Below are 6,163 nucleotides of genomic sequence, written 5' to 3'. Positions count from 1 at the left end.
TACACCGAGCACGTCCGTGGGGGGGGGGGGGGCACTGAACAGTGAGGGGCAGCTTATATTTTGTGTGACTTAATTACCATGTAATACTTGGTTTTAAAATGTACATTATCAGTGTTAAAATACTGAACTCTTCTAGTTTGGTCAGATGTTTTCAACAACAAAAACTGACTTTATTGGAAATTAGAGAAGACAGAGACAGTGACTTTCTGTTTTTGGACACATCTACAAAACAAATTTCTGGTCCCTCATTACTTACTAAATGGAAAAAGAATAACTTGAACATCTCACTGTGTCGTAAACAGTTCACAAAAAATAGAGGTGACTCATTATATGAACCAGACTTCACCACAGTCACCTGTTCAAAGGCCTGTGCTCTTCTTATCACAAGAGCATGATAAGCACCAGCTGCAGTGCAATGTTTCTGAGCAAATGAACCTGACAGAAATCGCAGAAACAGGGATCTCAGTTTTGGCGACAAGGAACAGAGAAAACGGATGAGTAAGTGAGCGGCCAGTGCAGCCAGTACAAAATGAATGATGCAACCTCTTGTTTTAATATAACGTTTGATCTCGTCGTGGCTGCTACCTAGAGACAGGGCCAGTCATTATGCAGGGTGGCTACTTCTGGGACTCCCCAGGCTACTTCTGGGACTCCCCAGAAGTAGCCTAAAACACAGTGGTGAGCATATAAAAAGACACAAACGTGGAGGCGCGCACAGGTGTCCCAGCGTGAGATCATGCATTTATTGATAATGGGAGCGGTTAAGTGGGAGACGAAGTGGTCCAGACCATCTCCTAAATATGTTTATCAAAGGGTTGAGCACAGACGTCTCTAGGATATCAATCTTGTATTAACGCCCATATCCGGCCAAAAAAGTCCACAAATCAGCTCGTCGGAGGTAGGGTTAAAGCAGATGTTCTCTCTTTTGGATGGATACGGGGTGACTTCAGAATGCAGGTGAACAGGAAGAAGAATAAGGAAGAAGGTAATAGGTAGTGATGTGTTGTTCGCGAGTGATTCGTTCAATATGAACGAATCTTTCATATGATTCGTGACTCCAGAGTCATATAAAAGATTCATGACTCCTGAGTCATATGAAAGATTTGTTCATATTGAACTCACAAATCACTCACAAATCACTCTCTGCAAACTAATCACTCTATGCGAACTAATCTTTCACTGCGAACTAATCACTCTCTGCGAACTAATCACTCACTGTGAACAAATCACTCACTGCGAACAAATCTTTCACTGTGATCTAATCTTTCACTGTGAACTAATCTTTCATTGCAAACGAATCACTCTCTGAGAACTAATCTTTCGCTGTGAACTAATCTTTCGCTGTAAATTAATCTTTCACTATGAACGAATCACTCTCTGTGAACCAATTTTTCGCTGTGAATTAATCTTACACTATGAACAAATCACTCTCTGTGAACTACGCCTTCTTAGCAGCCTTCTTTACAACGCCCACAATAGGACTAAAGTGCCACCTGCTGTAAAATGAATGAAATGATTCATTAAAGATTCGTTCACGACTCGTTCATTTTACTGTTCGAGAGTCAAAGTTCCGAATCAGTAAAAAGAGTTGGTCTTCACATCACTAGGGTTTTGTTCTTGGTCTATATATTAAAAGCAGCCTCAGGTCAGATATAAATATAAAACCTTCTTATATTTCTCCTCCAATGCCTCTCTGCAGGCAGGCAGTCCTTTTTTTAAGTTTATACAAAATTGAAAAAGCTCAGTGAATGCAGATGCGGAAATAGTGGCTACTTTGTTATATATGTGCTCTTCTGCTCGGCATTATCTGCAAAACCAGTAAGTGTTGGCTGCAAATATGTAACTGTGCAGATGGATCAAATATGGAAAGCACTTTCATCAGTGGTAATCAAAGCCTATATTTCCACTGCTGTGTGTGTGTGTGTGTAGGAGAAAAAAGAGACTGAGAAAGAGAGAGAGTGAGAGAGACACAGAGGGTTTATACGGGGCAGCTGGTTACAGAATGGTGAGCTGTAGAATATTTACCTGCGTAAACAAATACAAATGAGCAATAGCTTTAAACCCTCACTGATACATTTATTGCGTATGAGTGTTTGCACATGTTTGTCGAGTTGGTGCTTCAAAAACTGGCCCCTGGTCCAAAGAGCAGAGAAAAAGACAGAACATCAAAAACATGTGGGGCTAAGGGAGCTGAAAGACAAAGGTCTGATCAACACACACGGTCACACACTTATCTGATAGCTCCAAAAATCAGCTGAACTTTGTACTGCAAATGTTTGCCCTTTTTCCCATATGTAAAATTTAAAGGGGCAAAAACAGGTTTTATTTCTATAAATTTAAAACACCTGGAGTGATGTGCTTGTTTGTAAGCAAAAGTCTGCTGTGATGCCAGTTTCTTTAACCTACAGTTTCACTCAATTCTTAACCGCAGTGGTTCTTAACCTTGTTGGAGGTACTGAACCCCACCAGTTTCATATGCGCATCCACCAAATCCTTCTGTGATGACCAAGCGGGGGACGTGTTATTACGAATCATATAAGTCGGGTGTGTGTCTTGTCCTCCACCAAATCCCTGAGACTGACTCACCGAACCCCTGGGGTTCTATCGAACCCAAGTTAAGAACCCCTGCTCTATTGCCTTCCAAGCCTTTCTCATCCCTTCTTCCCTCCCTTCATCAACATTTCCACCCCTCTTTCTGTCTCACTCTCTGACAGATGGGTATGTAATGAGTTTCGCCTTTCCCCATCTAATAGTCTAGGCACCAAAAACTGCCCCCAAAGCCAAAAATGCCCTTTTAATTAAACTAAGCGCTGAGTACAGGCATATTACTGCTTATGTACGTACACACACACACACACACACACACACACACACACAGACAAACACCCCTGCCATGACTCTTGGTTGGGTGGGTATGAAACCTTCAGTGTCTCATGTGCAAGCTATTAAAGACCCTAGTCTCTCCCTCACCCAGTCTACCATGCTTTTTTGGCTTTTTTTGTGCATGTTCAAGAGGCCAGGGTTGGCATGGCGACCACTTATAGAACAAGGCCTCTGTGAGGTTGCCCTAGAAAGCCCCTCTGACTGCCCTGGTGAAGTCACACTTGGCCCAAAGTGCTGTTTTAAGGCAGTGAGAACAATGTGTGAATAAGTGAGCAAGAATGAGTATATGTACTGTATATATATGTTTAAATTCAACAAAGGCCCACGGACCACCCACACTCTTTAAGCAAGGGGGTCCTCATCAAAGCATTCCCTGGCCCTGCCCTTCACTCCATTTTCCCCCTCTTTCTCTCATTTTGAAATAGTTTGAGAAACCAATAAGCCTCCTTACAATCCCCCGTCATCAGGACTGGGCCTGAAAGGTTTGCTTGTCCGAGCAAAATAACTGCCTAGTGTTCCAAAATCACTGCAGTAAATTAGATTGAGCATCATAGATACTGTACATTTCTGCAATCAAGTTAGGCTTCCAAATCAATGCAGACCTGGCAGTGGGAAGGTCATCAGGTTTATTGGCTGAATTGGTTCATGAGTGACCTAAATTCAATATGGCACCATGCAGTTAAGGCGTAGCCTATCCATTGCATCTGTGAGGTGAATATGCGACTGATTTTAGTGCAAAATATATGATAATGCAAATGGACCTGCAGTGCAATTGAGCAAACAAAAGGGAGAAGAGGAGGGGACGGAGAGTGCAAGCAGATATTTAAGGCCTGTTTGCCTCCACAAATTCACTTCAGCCTCACACATTAATCAAATTACCTCATGAGCTGCAGCGACACAAAGAAGCAACACCTAAAACCAGGCATCCCCGATCCACAGAGGACCACCAGCAGTAGCTAGCACTTTAACATGGAAAATTCTGCTCTGTGTTGACCAAAGATAGTCTGCTAAACCTGTGCAGGAATCTAATCTGTTTGGTTGTATTGAGCTAAGAGGCCCCACTGAAGGGTTATCTGATCCACAAATGGAGAAAAAGCTAGGTTCCACACACGGTCTAGGTAGGGTCATGGATTATTATTTCCACCTTCATCACAAACACCATCCCACCCACAGTTCATGAAACATTTTCCTCACAGCAGCCTTTTGCTGTTTAACCGGCCCAATTAATAAGACTACAAAGACAAATACAAGGGCTTTCAACATCTGACATGGTATGAACTGTGTGAGCAACAACGAGTACTATACGTGTGTGTGGTCCTATAAGGAAGTAACCATACAGAGACTATAAACAGAGATCAATGCTGTTCTGTGGGAGACCTTGCTCCAGGCATGTGTGTGCATGTGTGTGTGTCAAAGGTGTGGGATGGGCTGGAATAACACAGCTGGGGGTGGCGCCGTGAGGTTTAATGTCTTAAACCTTGTGTTAAGACTGAATACATTTCTGGATGGGTTTGTTTTCATCACATGCACATGAGGTATCAGTATTGATACGTCATGAGAGTAAACAGTTGCTACTCATGAGTGTCGACATACATATAGGATGGAATCGATACTTCCATCATGTGTCAGTAGAGCTTTGTAGGTGTTTGATGATTGATGCAAAATGGTAGATCTCCCGAATAATCTTTGGAGATTTACATTGTCAGATTTTTTGATTTATCCAAAGAGTTGACAAGGATTATTGTCTTGCTTTTAACTAGCTGATGAGTGGAGTTCTGTTTTAAGTTTAGGCTAAAATTACCTGCCACTGTTTTCCCAACAGGCCTAATGTAAAGAGTCAGTTGAAATTATCCATCCATTTTCATCCGCTTATCTGTTATCGGGTTGCGGGGGCAGCAGTCGCCACCCAAATCACATTGCACCGTACCAACCCCCCTAAACCTTCCTGCGGGTGGTGAGTCCACTGGAAGGTACCAACCACCTTACCCGGGATTTGAACTTGCCCAGGAGGTGACACCAATGACAGAGACATTGCCTCTGGGCCAAAGCGCCACCAGTTGAAATTTTATAAACCTTAATTTCAAGTTTAGTTTTTTTTTTTTTTTAATGTGTTAGTCTGGGGTTCTGAAAAGGCTTGTATTGAAGACTGGTTAATCTTTTGAGATTTTTCTATCTAGGATATTCCAATGCTTTCTCTCCCTGATTATGACAGCAAAATCTGCATGTTAATTATAAGAATAGGACGAGGATGTATATATGTGTATGTATCTTTGTGGGTCTATGCGTGTGCACCAGTTTATGTATGTATGTGCATGGGCTGTGTGGGTGATTGAAGTTGTCATGGGCTGGCAGTCGAAATGACAGTCAACTACTAGGCTGCTGCCACTTATTTGCACAGCGGTGCATCAAGAATGACTTGCAATTTTCTATCTATCACTACAACTATCACTTTCAAAATTGATTCTAATTTTATATTTTTATATTTTGAGACAAGGCAAAAAGGATAAAGTGATGCAAAAATGAGTTTTGTGATTGAGAGTGAAGGTAAAATGCAGAGGAAGAAGAAATTCATACCAATACACACAGACCTTGTGCAGAGAAAGGAAGACAAAGAAACCTGGTGGTGGAATGATGAGGTCCAGGAGAGTGTGCAGAAAAAGAGATTAACGAAGAAGAGATGGGACAGTGAGAGAACAGAAGAGAACAGACTGGAGTACAAAGAGAGGACAAGGGAGGTGAAGAAGGAAGTGGCCAAGGCCAAACAGAAGGCATATGAGGAGTTGTATGAGAGTTTGGACACAAACAAAGGAGAAAAGGAATTGTATAGAATGGCGAGACAGAGAAATCATGCAGGGAAGGATGTGCAGTGAGATTGATTAAGGACAGAGATGGGAATGTAATCACAAGTGAGGAAAGTGTGCTGAGAAGATGGAAGGAATACTTTGAGGAGTTGTTGAATGAGGAAAATGAAGGGGAACATAGGAATGAGGAATCAGAGACTATTAGGAAGAAGGCAGATCAGGTTAGAAAGGAAAAGCCCTGAAGAGGATGAAGAGTGGAAAGTCAGTTGGCCCCGATGACATACCAGTGGAAGTATGGAAGTTCTTAGAAGAAGTGGTGGTAGATTTCCTGACTAGGTTGTTCAATAGAATTTTAGAGACTGACAAGATATGTGATGAGTGGAGGAAAACTGTTCTGGTGCCAATTTATAAGAAGGGTGATGTGCAGAGTTGTAACAACTACAGATGGATAAAATTGATGAGCCATACGATGAAGATTT

The 6,163-nt window shown here is 42.1% G+C and overlaps 1 pseudogene; it reads right to left on the bottom strand.

Moving 5' to 3' along the window:
- The window catches only part of LOC103398570 (zinc finger SWIM domain-containing protein 6-like), a 56,573-nt pseudogene that overhangs the window by 27,112 nt on the left and 23,298 nt on the right, over nt 1-6,163 (bottom strand).

The sequence above is a fragment of the Cynoglossus semilaevis genome, unplaced genomic scaffold, assembly GCF_000523025.1.
Source record: "Cynoglossus semilaevis isolate Cse_v1.0 unplaced genomic scaffold, Cse_v1.0 scaffold376, whole genome shotgun sequence".
In the NCBI taxonomy this organism is placed as follows: Eukaryota; Metazoa; Chordata; class Actinopteri; order Pleuronectiformes; family Cynoglossidae; genus Cynoglossus; species Cynoglossus semilaevis.
This window is presented reverse-complemented; position numbering and strand designations above follow the sequence as displayed.